Below are 12,086 nucleotides of genomic sequence, written 5' to 3'. Positions count from 1 at the left end.
TTAAATCCTTAGAAGTAGATGGTAAATGTCTATGATGTATTTAAGTAAATGTGTGAAAGGAAACAACATGCTTTAAAAAAGGCTTTATAGAACTATCAATAGAGTTTGGGGATTTTCTGATACTTTTTTTTTTTTAATTCTGCACTGTGTGTGTTTCCTCTGCTTTTTCATGTGAGTGGCTTGCTTTATTGCTCATTTGTGAGCAGCCCGCTCTGGCGTTCCCTGGAAGGTGGTGGTTTGCCTCTTATAATCACATCCTTTTATGACCCTTTATGTTTATGTTGCTTCCCAAAGTAGAAACCAGGCTTGAAGTGCTCAGTGTGCCTAGAAACTCACCGCTTACTGAATGGCATCGTTTTCATGTTGTGTACTTTTGGGTGACACATACTTGGAAATGAAGAACGGTATACCCACACACATTAAGTTCATCTCACCTCCGTGTGGTGTGCAAGGGAAGTTCACAAACGTTAAGGAGGCATCATTCCACGTTGCTTTTGCAGACCACAATAATAAAGGTTTCTTGAATTTGGTGTGTTTATCGACCCCCTTTTCAGAGTAACTTCTCTGAACACAGGAGTTACATATTCCTAGGAAGAAATGGGAAGACTAAAATAAACACCTGTGTGCCTGTTTGCACAGTATTATGCTGTCTTCAGAAGCTTTGAAAAAATGGAAGCTGATTTCTAATCTCCAGAGTAAGGGAATTACATGTACCCCCTCTAATCAGAGTGATTGGGGAATTTCCCTGTGTCTGTCGATTTGTACCTTTTAGATTTGCCATCTTTGATGCCAGATCCTCTGGCACTAACATAAAAAAAAATCTGAGGTAGAGAACGGTTCAGGGGAGAAGGGGAGATTCTACTGTTTGATAAATAAAGAAAAATGCTGTCCTTTTCTTTGAGCCCTTGCTCATAATGGGCTTGCAAATTGGCCTGCATATTGTTGTGTCTCTGACTGAGCACACCCCACACAAGTTTTTGTGTAGCTTCAAGTCCTCTAGGGTTTTCTGTTTCATCCATTTCTTTCTGTTTCTCAGACCCCTTCCAGTTGCTTCTTATTGATAGCCTCGCTCATCCCTAGCCATTGCCCCTTTGGCGGGGCCTTTGCACGAGCTGCTACTTCTGACAGTTGATGTCAGAGCGAGTCCTGAGTTGGCCTGCAAAGTCTAGCACATCCCAGGCACACCCTTTCCCCTCGGTGCCATCATCCCTAACCTCTCAGCACCTTCTCTCAGCGTCTCGGAGAGGAGAAGGGACACACAGAACACCGGCAGTCGGGAAGGAACAGTGTTCATGTATCTTCTACAATATCCGTGTTTTGGGGGGTAAAAGGGGGGCGGGAAGAAAGCATCAACAGTCTGGTCAGACTGTTCTCTATCTGAACAGGGCTGAGGTGAAAAGGTTTTGTGTTCTGTTTAATTTTGCAATTCACTAAAAAAAATAATATTTATCAAAAGGCTGTTTGTGTCAGGTTTGCTAATGTCTGATAGGGATCCAGTGATGAGTCATCTGCATGTACCGTCCTCTGAGACCCTAACAGACCTCCTGGGGGCTTCAGGGGCTCCGGCAGGACGATGGGGAGGTTCCGCAGGGGTGGGTTTTCAGGGAAGGCTGCAAGGATTGCTGAGCAGCTCAGGCCTTGAAGCAGAGGTAGGATTTCAACCCGATATGTGTGTGCTTTGAGACAGCAGAGGGAGAGAAGACAAAACTAGTCTTTTATTTAACTGCTTCTGCAACTGAGAAGATGAGAGCTCAGAATCAAAAACGTCTTTCCATCAGAAATGACCACAGACTAAGACATAGATTGAGGGTTTGTAGCTCCTGGAACCACTTGCTTAGGGTTCCTTTATATATTTATCTTCAAAAGCTGAAGCAAGAACTTTGGCCACTTAAAGAAATGATGCCTCTCCACCCTAATAAGTATAATGTTTTCAACTTGAACCATGGACAGAAACCACACCCAAAACTAAAACTGTGTTTCTCAAGTGGTGTATTTCTGAAGTGCTCGCCATTCCAGAGCCAGTGCTTGTAAGAAGGACGGTCAAGATGACTGGATGGCAGTGCTGCCTCCGAACAAAGGAATTAGGCCTCTAAAATCCTTCCAGAGAGAGAAAATTCCCACACCCTCAACACCTCAGAGGCTGTTCAGCTCCATCACCTTTGTTAAAATGTTACTGATGTACTAATATGTCATTTTTCACAAAGTATTTTATACCATAGGATTTGAATTACTTTCATCATTCTTTAAAAGATTTTTCTCTCTCTCTTGCTTTCTTACAGAATAATGAGGTGCAAATAGGAACTAAATAACATTGTTTTGTCATAAAGCCAAAATAAAATCTGTTGATTCTGACCTACAAATAAATAGAAACTTTGAAGGCCAGAAGGGAGTGGCAAGAAATATTCAAAGTAATGAATAACAAGAACCTACAACTAAGATTACTCTACCCAGCAAAGCTCTCATTGTTAGATAAAGAGCTTCACAGGCAAGAAAATGCTAAAGGAGTTCATCACGACCAAACCAGTATTACATGAAATGCTGAAGGGTATTCTTTAAGAAGAGGGAGAAGGAGAAGGAGGAGAAGAAAAAGAAAAAATCTATAATAACAAAAGTGTAATATGCTAATTAGACCGGAGGTCCTTACAGAGGAAGCCAGGGCTGCGAGGGAAGCCTGGGTCCTGGTGCCTGCTGGCGGCTGGAGGGAAGCCTGGGTCCCAGGTGCCAGAGGGAAGCCAGTGCCAGCAGCCGGGGGAAGGAAGGCCTACTCTTGCACAAATTTTGTGCATCGGGCTTCTAGTATGAACAATAAAATGGCAATAAATACATACCTATGAACAACTGAATCTAAAAGTCAAAATAAATGAACAAGAAATCTAATGAACAAAATAAACTGGTGAATAAAATAGAATCAGAAGCATGGAACAGACTGATGAATCTCAGAGGGGAGGCGGGGTGGGTGTGAAGAGATTAACCAGAGATCTTACCTATGGACACAGACAGTCTGGGGGTGAAGGCCTGGGGTGGGTTGGGAGCCAGGTGGAGGGGGACCATGGGGGGAGGAAGGGGGATATCTGTAATACTCTCAACAATAAAGATTTAAAATATTTTTAAAAAGACAAATAGATAATTTTATTTTTTTTAGTTTTATAAAATAATCAGAAAATCATTTAACCACTTCCCCAAAATATATTTATATTAAATTTCAAATGGTAGCTATATAATAAATCATGCTAGGTGGCATCTTAAATTGAAAGAATTAATGCATCTTGTATTTGCCCTGAGGATTATGTTAACCTTTTGCAGACACATGAATAAGTATGTTACAAGATTCAGGAAAAGTAATTTTCAACAAGTATAAAGTGCTTTTTAGGAGAGATAGTAAAATTAGCTGTTTGTAACCAATGTTGAAGGAAGTTAGTTTTTCAATCATATTTTTCTACTTCTGCTTTTGATCTGAAACAATATCCTTAAGTAGAATACCCCCAAATGGAAATACTAATGGGATACTAATGGCTATTTCCTTTAGAATCTTTTATTTCCAGAACTCTGGCAAGTTCTTGTCATCACGCTCCTTGGACTCTTATCCTCTTCTTCCACCCATAAATCCCACTTCCTTCCCCAAGTTTGATCACACGGTGTCTGTGACACCTCCCTTCCAGCTCCCAGTGACTGGCACTGGGGTAGGACCTGCCCACTGTGCCTGCAGAATTCGCTGGTTAGGACCCCTGCACGGTACAGGGCTGGCTTATGTCTTTCATCCTCCTGGGCATTGCAATATTGTGCTTTGCACATCTAGAAATGAAAACACGCTTGCTCAAATCGTTGTCTAAAATTTCCGTTAGGTTACTCTTTATTTCTTGTTTTCTTTGCACACCTTTGTAGCTTTCATAGAACTGAAAAACTGTAATTTCTCCAGGGCTAAAATCCAAGGCTTCTAGGAGTTGCTACCCCATCATAAGCATTGTAAAACTCACCCTGCAGAACAAAGAACTGGGCAGGGGTTATTCCCTTTCTCTACCATGGCAAGCCCTAGTTTCTGAGGCTCCTTTGCCTTTTCTTCTTTGTTCTCCAAGAGGAGGCTTGATGAGATTAGGGTGTTATTTGTTCAGAAAGGGGACAGTCATTGCCTATCCAAGCAGATTCCCCCTCTCCCCCCTCCCCCCCCGTTCCCTTTAGCAACCTCAGTTACTTTACCTGTTTCTGGTTCTCCTGCTTCTGCCATGAACAACCTCCCTCTCCCCACTTTCAGGAGGTTAATAAATTAAACATACAAATGTCAGTTGGTTCCTGCACATCTACCAGCTCCATAATTCAGAACAGAGCCAGTCAGCCCTTATCTTAAGCAAGTTTCTTGCCCCTCTTTTGCCACCAGCACATCAAGCCCAAGTGTAGATTAAAGGATAGTACGGCAAGGCGAGAGCTGTCCGCTAGGTAATGTTAGTCAGTCACTCCCCTTCAGCAGAGCAGATTAGCTGCCAATCGGTATCTTGTTGCTGTCATCGGAGTTTGCAGTCCAGGTTCCCAACTCTGCTGGCGATCTATTTCTGCACCCCAGCAATGATGCCAGTTGTCCTAGCAACCGGCTGGCCAATACTTCCCTAAAGGCAAGCGAGGAAGTGGCAATGGGCCTCCAGAGGTTAGAAGAGAGTTGGCAGTCACCTTGCTCAAAGAGGATTTTCCATTTCCTTCATCTGGGCAGGCCTCCAGAAAGAATGTCAGTATCATGGGAGTGTCACTTACTAAGGATCGTGGGCCACATGGTCTTCCTAGTACAGATAGCATCCTCTGGAGAATAACAAACTGATGAATGGATAGTCCAGGCAGAAAGTGGGGTCTGCTGGGCCAGGATGTTAGACGATCTCAGAACATTAGATGGTATCAGTTTTTCTTGTGAATCGAGTTAATGTCCCGGTGGTTTATCAGAATTGGCATTCAGAGTTGGGGATACGGGTAGCTATTTGGGAGGCATCAGAGGTCAAGAAGGGGAAGATGAAGGGAAACACCACTACAGTTGATCTTGGCTCCTTTTCCTGTTGACAGGTTTGGCTGGAAATCAGTCCGGTGTAACTAGAGCTTTCTTATTGGGCTCCAGTAATTTATCCATGTGCCCAGCATTGAAAAGGAACACCATTCACCTTGTCCTCTTCTGTTTAATTATTCTCCTTTTCCTTTTATGTCAAATTGAATTGGCACTAAATGACTTTTCCCCTTGTTTCTGATTTGGATCCAAAAGAACATACTAGAAGTCCTGAGGACTATATCTTAAAGTCCCTAACCTAGTTGGCCTTGCCTAGATTAAGTCTAATTTGGGGCAGTCACTTGACATTGGCTGTCTTGGGGACTTTATTCCATAGCCACTTTATTGTGGAAGCCACTAGCTAGTGACTTTTGCATTTTCTTCTAGTATTTCTGACTGTGTTAGCATGGTGCTGCCAGGATATTTTTAAAAAAGAAGGAACTAGAGGAGGATCTAACCTGCAAACCTTGTTGGGAGATGGGGAGCAAGAGAATCTGATGACTGGAATGTCCCCAGGACATTTGAAACCCACAAATGGCATAAAATATTATTAGGCCCTTAAGTTTCTTTACTAAAAGGATTTTTGTGCCCTCAGAGATTTATTATTATTTGCTCCACTGAATGACCACACTTAGCTGAGATAATTGCGTGTAACTGTGTCTTCGTGGTGGGTCATCCAGTTAGGGTGTACCTGGACATTTCCCGCATACCTTGTCTACTCAGCAAGTCAGATCCCTCGTCCATGCCTGGAATAAGGATAGGTATTGAAGCTCTGGGACTGGAATGGAGAGAAATGGTATTTGAACAAGGTACTTTTTTTGTACTTTCAGAGCAATCTATGTTCTTGAGTTGTTTCTTAACAAATAGACTTGGTAAAATCAGTTTTGTTTGACAGGTGTGTGTGTGGTTTGACAACTGGTCATTATTTTCAGTTGTTGAAATGGTTTAAATTGTAGAAGGCACTGTGTGTTCCTGGAACAGTAAATATATATTAGGTGCACTTTAATATTGTAAAAAAGTAGAGTTGTGTTTTTTTAAGGTAAATATTCATCATTCCTCATATGTTCTCTCATATTTATGTGAACAATAAATACAAAATGTGGATTACATTGAAGTTGGAAAATTAAAATTCTTCTCCAGGTTTGGTGGTTTCTTTATTAGAAGAAATTTGATAAAGCAGATGGTAGCCCAAGTAGGTCTCATGAAATTCATTTTTCATACGTTTCTTTCCACAACCTATCTAGATATACAGAATTGGAAGCACAGCTAGAATAGAAAGAACCTGTTCTCTCTCCCTCCTGAACTTGTTATTGTCAGTCACAGAGGTAGGTGTGGACCTAAATATTAATAACTTAGGTGATGACAGAGACACCTTGTCTTGGTCCAGGAGCAGGAGCTTCAGACTAAGAACGAACATCTGGGTTCTCATCCCGTTCCTGTCCCTCCGAAGCCACTGGCTGCTACTTTCTTTCTCTGTGACTTTACTTCTGAGTCTTCCAAGGGGAGGGAGTTACCACTTCCACATAACAGCATCAGATTTAAATATGCAGCCTGGGGCAAAAGTGGGTCTACAGTCACTCAACTGGAAAATAATACAATAATTAATAAATAATAATACAAGAAGAAGCTCTGTGTTTCACCTACTCATGACTGTAAACCTACTTTTGCCCCACCCTGTATTAGTCCAAACAGGAGGCTTTTGGAATCATATCTGGGTTCTGATCCCAGCCCTGCCACTCACTCACTGTGTGCCCTTGGGGAACTTGACCAACTTCTCTGAGTCTTATCTATCTCATTTATGAAATAGGGCTGATCATACCTACCCTGCAGGATTGTTGAGAGAATTAGATGAGATGTGTGTGAAGTGTTAGCCTGGTGATTTCTCTCTAGTAACTGACAGCTCTAATGCTACTAGGCTGAGACATTCCACAAAACAAAATGTATCATCCTGTGTTGCCGAAATCAACAGGTGAACAATTGCAGCTTGCTAGTCTCTTTATGAAGACATTTCTTCTGTGATTGAATTGTCATCAACTGTCAATTGCATCTTGATAGTCTCTTTGTAGAGGCATTTCTTCTGTAATATGAACTGTCATTAACTGTCAATGTCACCGCATTGACAGTGAAGCCAGTTCTGTATTGTTAAAGCCTTCTGCTTCTCTGACATATAGAGTAGAATAATTATGATGGTGACGGTGGCAACATTTGTCAGAATTATCCATGTGCATATGCTGAGGGCCCTGGAATTTTAGGTGCTTTTTTTTTTGTATTAGTCAAAGGGAAAGGCCCTAATAGTTTGATAGTCTCATCTATAAAAAGAATAGGGAGAGTCCCAAAGGCTAGTGATATGAGTGAAACTCTAAAGAAGAAAAGCATTAAAATACATTTTGATGTAGTTAACATGTCGAGGTAGTGAAAGGTAAAAATGATCTAGTCTAATTCTTTGGCATTACGGATAGAAAAAGCCAGAAGATAAATGTATACATTCATGCATCTTCTTTCAGCAAATGTTTGCTGAGTATGTGCTGTGAGCAAGGCACCCACAGCAGCTAAAGTGCCTTTCAGTCACTGGAAAACAAGATGAGAAAACAGGCAACTGCTTTCCACTGTGACCCTTGCTCTTTTAGTGAAGCCCGCGGGAGGCCCTGGATACAAAACCATGTGGTAGTTTATGGGGTCCAGGAAGCCTTCATCCTGAGACTGGAAACTTTTAACCAGGAAATAAAGTGAGCGCATCAGTTAGCATATGCTGTGTAACAAGCCACCCATTTAGTGGCTTCAAACTACGAATGTATTATTTCTTATGATTCTGTGGGTTGGCAGGGCTGTTCTAGTCTGGCTAACTTGACTGGGACTGATTGGTCTGAGGCGGCCTCACCCACGTGTCTAGCTGTCATGAGGCTGGCTGGTCTGAGAGAGAGGGGAGCTTCAGCTGGGAGCTCCAAGATGTGTTGCATCCTCCCGCAGGCTAGTCTGAGCTCCTTTGTATTGTGATCTCAGGGTTTCCAAGAGCAGCAAGAGAGGATGAACCAGCACACAGGGTGCTTGCTAATTGCCCCTTGGCCAAAGCAGTTCAGTTAGTAAGCACGTCACAGGTTCAAGGTGAGGGAAACCAGCTTTAGCTACTTGGTGGACAGCATGTGCCGAGTTCAGAGGTAAGAGAGAACCTGGGATGCAGGAATGCTGCAAGTAGTCAGAGTGGCCAGAGGAGAACAGGTAAGAAGTATCGGGGGAGAGCCAGGTGATTAGCTCTGCTGCGGATTTCGGAGTTTATCTGGAAGCCAGGAGAAGACTCATGGACAGATCTGAAGCAGGGTGTTGACATGATCAATAAGACACATAGAAGCATGGTTAGATGGCCAGAGCCTGAGAACATGTTAGCCTGGACAATTCAGGAGTGTTTCCAAAGAGACATCCCAGGAAAAATATCACAGCTGAGGTGGTTCCAAGTCCACCTGAGCTTTCTAAACAGTGAGACCAGACTTGGGACAGGGTGAGGGAGCTGATCTTGCCAGTAGCAGGCATCGCATCACCTCGGGGATTCTGCCAGACTCCTGTATCCTGGGGGTTTAAATAAATACCTGCTGATGTGCTGAAAGAATGTTCTCCTGGTAGGTAACATTATAGTATCACCCTAAAAGACTCTTTTTTTCCTAGGACCCCAAAATAGACAGTGTGTTCTGGGGCCCTCAGGCTCCCGAAAAAATTATTCTCTGTCATCAGGTGAAACCAGTGCTCACCTATCAATTTCAAGAACTGACCTTTTAATTGGGCTATGAAGTATAACTCTTTAAAAATATTAAAATAGAAATGACTTTCATTTCACTAAATTCAAGTCACCGAGAGTGAGAACTTGTGGTTTTCACCGGTACGTTTGGGAGCCAGTTTGTTGTCCCTGAAACTGCACGCTGTGGAGGGGGAGTAGCAGGTACTTTTCAGGTCTCCGGCTATAGGCCAGATGCTGAAAGTGCTGTCTTTATAGATAAAAAAAATGAGGGAAAGGACACATAAATGTGCATTAAGCACATAATAACTTGCCATGTTTTCTTTCTAATTTTTCAGTTAAAATATGGAAGAGTGTAGACAGGGTAGAGTGGGCTGCTGGGGATGGCCTCTGTTTTCTACTCTCTTTGCCTCGAGGGACACCTTACCCTACCATATAATTGGGAATAAGTAGAAATCGAGGGGATAGAGGAAAACAAGGGGGGAAACGAACACCCTAGAACAGTGATGGCGAACCTATGAACTCATTTTTCTTGGTTGTTTTTTCTTTGTTAAATGGCATTTAAATATATAAAATAAATATCAAAAATATAAATCTTTGTTTTACTATGGTTGCAAATATCAAAAAATTTCTATATGTGACACGGCACCAGAGTTAAGTTAGGGTTTTTCAAAATGCTGACACGCCGAGCTCAAAAGGTTCGCCATCACTGCCCTAGAACATACTTTATTGTTGTAACTCAGAGTCCTCCCTTTCCTCCTCCACTTAAAGACCTTCAACTGCCCTTTTCAAATGGGCTTCTTGTGTTGTGAGACGGACTCTGCATGTCCGGGGCTGGGGGCTTAGCTCCTGTGCGTGCAGGTGTTAATACTGGGCACCATCCCCTGAATGAGATGCATTTTCAAAGATGGGAGGATTTGAGAAACCCCAGCGGTGGGTCAGAGGCCAAAGGCATTTTTTTGCTGCTGAGAAACAGCCAGCATTTTAAACATTTTTGTCAATGTCTTAGTTAACAATTTTACCTGGAAGACTGATAAAGAAATGTGTGGTAGAGGACCTCATTATTTAAAGGGCCAAATTTGGCGAGCTTCATTATCATGCGAAATGGAAATGAAAACATGGCATGTTTGGGAATTCCTGATTCTGCATATTTGCTTTAATAGCCTATCGTGGCCCAAACACTGACTCACTGCATTTGATATTGAAAGGAAGATGTGGTTTGTTTTCTGTGCTCAGTTCAGTCTGGCCTCCAGCTCGGAGTCTAGAAGGATAGAGGCAGCAGTACAGGTGCTGAAGCAGTGTCTCACTGCCATGGTTTTCATGTACAGACTCATGACCTTACATGCAGTTTCGCATGCAGTATTAATCAAAATGATATGCTTCTTTATAAATACTTATTCAGTCTATACTAGAATGTATAGAGACTAGAGGAAGAAAACGGAATTTTATTTTTAGAAGTGGGGTGAAGACGCAGGTGTGTGTGTCCTGCCACCTGTGCATTATTGCACTAGGTTTTGTCAGCTGATTTCCTTACCCACCTGTGCTTTCTGTGGTGCCTCAAGCGGTGGACCCGTGCTAATCCACAAGGGACATGGCTACACAGTCAAAGCCAACACTGCGATCAAAACCACCTGCTGTTATTTGCTTTTTCAGGAATTTTAATGATACAGTGAAGTCTGAACGAGTGGAACTGTTGTAGCTTCCAGTTGTCCCCTTAATTAGCATGTAGAGGTAGTCATTGTAATCTAAGATGCTGTGGGGAAGTAATGAAGTAATGCCGGTGAGGTATACTGAGTATCTAATAAAAAAATAGGCTATCCCAAGGCAGAATATTGGTGCTTACCCACCTTTCTCTTATGTAAACTCTTTCTATTTCTCTCTCTCTCTCTCTCTCTCTCTCTCTCTCTCTCACACACACACACACACACACACACACACAGACACACACCCTGGCCCCCTGGCACGCTCACTGAAAGCAGCCCAGCTACAGACCATGGCGACCTTGCAGGCAGCAGCTCTCCAGCCTTTATGGTAAGGACATGACGTCCCAGCTGGGGATGTGTAATGTTCACTTATCTTGACTTTGAAGCCCCTCTGATTCAGTCTGTCTTATCTATGACATCATTCACAGATCTGGAGTCTTCAAACCTAGCCTACTCTTGGAGCAACCAGAAATGCAGAGCTCCAAGGCATATATATTTACATATTCCATCTCAATCTCAAATTTATGAACCATATTTCAGTTTGTGAAACTGAAAACTCCATTTGTTTTCGTGATTACATATGTCGCCACGGTTGAACATTGCTTAGAAGAAGCCATGTTTCCCTTCTGATGAAACTCTGTCCGGGTTTTGCAGTGTGAAATGTGTTCCTATGGCTGGGACTCTTTCACATAGAAGGGAGAGTGTCGGAATGAGAAGCAGAGCTAAGCTTGTATGAAAACCTGTGGGAAAGGGTTATCTGTGGTGTGGGGAAATTTCCGAGTAGGCGCAGTTTGATTTCAGCAGCCTGCCTATTCCCTGGGTGTCTCGTCTCCCTCTTCTCCCTTTTGGATCTAATCTTTCCCTCTCCCAGTGCCTCTCAAATCACTTTGGGTACCTTGGTTTACTTGTAAAGGATCATCTACACTAATAAAAGAGAAACATGGTAATTGGCATACGAGCTACCCTTCCCATTGGCTAATCAGCATATCTTTATGCAAATTAACTGTCAGCCAAGATGGCGGCCGGCAGCCAGGCAGCTGGAAGCGAACATGAGGTTTGCTTGCTGCAGTGACTGCGGACTCCAACCCCCGCCTGACTTGACGGCCTCTGAGCTACAACTCTAAGAAACTATGTACTATGTTGCAAATGTAGTAGCTAAACAAAACCCCAGAAATCAGCTTTCAGCCAGCCGGGATCTCAGAGCTAGAGTTATACATTGTTTCGATTATAGCAGCGGAAGCCTCAGAGCTAGAGCCAGAGCTAAAGCTGGCCCAGAATAAAAAAAAGAAAACAAGGAGCGGTTGGGAGCTTCAGTCAATTGCCAGCCTGAAAGCAGCCCTCAGCCCCTCACCCAGACTGGCCAGGCACCCCAGTGGGGACCCCCACCCTGATCCAGGACACCCTTCAGGGCAAACCAGCCGGCCCCCAGGCCTCTATCCTATATAGTAAAAGGGTAATATGCCTCCCAGCACCGGGATCAGCGGAGCCGAGAGGCCTCTTGGCACCAGATCAGCGTGACAGGGGGCAGCGCCCAAACCCCCTGATCGCCCTGCAGCTCTGTGTGTAACAGGGAGCGGGGCCACAACCTCCCTATCCGCCCTGCTCTGTTCGTGACAGGGGAAGGCACCCCAACCCCCTGATC

At 43.4% G+C, this 12,086-nt stretch overlaps 1 protein-coding gene across 14 annotated transcripts in view; it reads left to right on the top strand.

Moving 5' to 3' along the window:
• Positions 1–12,086, top strand: part of ATXN1 (ataxin 1) — a 440,907-nt gene that overhangs the window by 294,611 nt on the left and 134,210 nt on the right. Inside the window, exon 7 of one of the 14 annotated variants that reach the window (XR_001363440.1) lies at positions 2,280–2,347. The exons of the other annotated variants lie outside the window; for them this stretch is intronic. The gene's annotated coding sequence lies outside the window, so the exon portion shown is untranslated. Of the gene's footprint in view, positions 1–2,279; positions 2,348–12,086 lie in introns of those variants that run through there. 14 annotated transcript variants of the gene reach the window in all.

This window comes from Myotis brandtii, unplaced genomic scaffold, assembly GCF_000412655.1.
Source record: "Myotis brandtii unplaced genomic scaffold, ASM41265v1 scaffold398, whole genome shotgun sequence".
Taxonomy (NCBI): Eukaryota; Metazoa; Chordata; class Mammalia; order Chiroptera; family Vespertilionidae; genus Myotis; species Myotis brandtii.
This window is presented reverse-complemented; position numbering and strand designations above follow the sequence as displayed.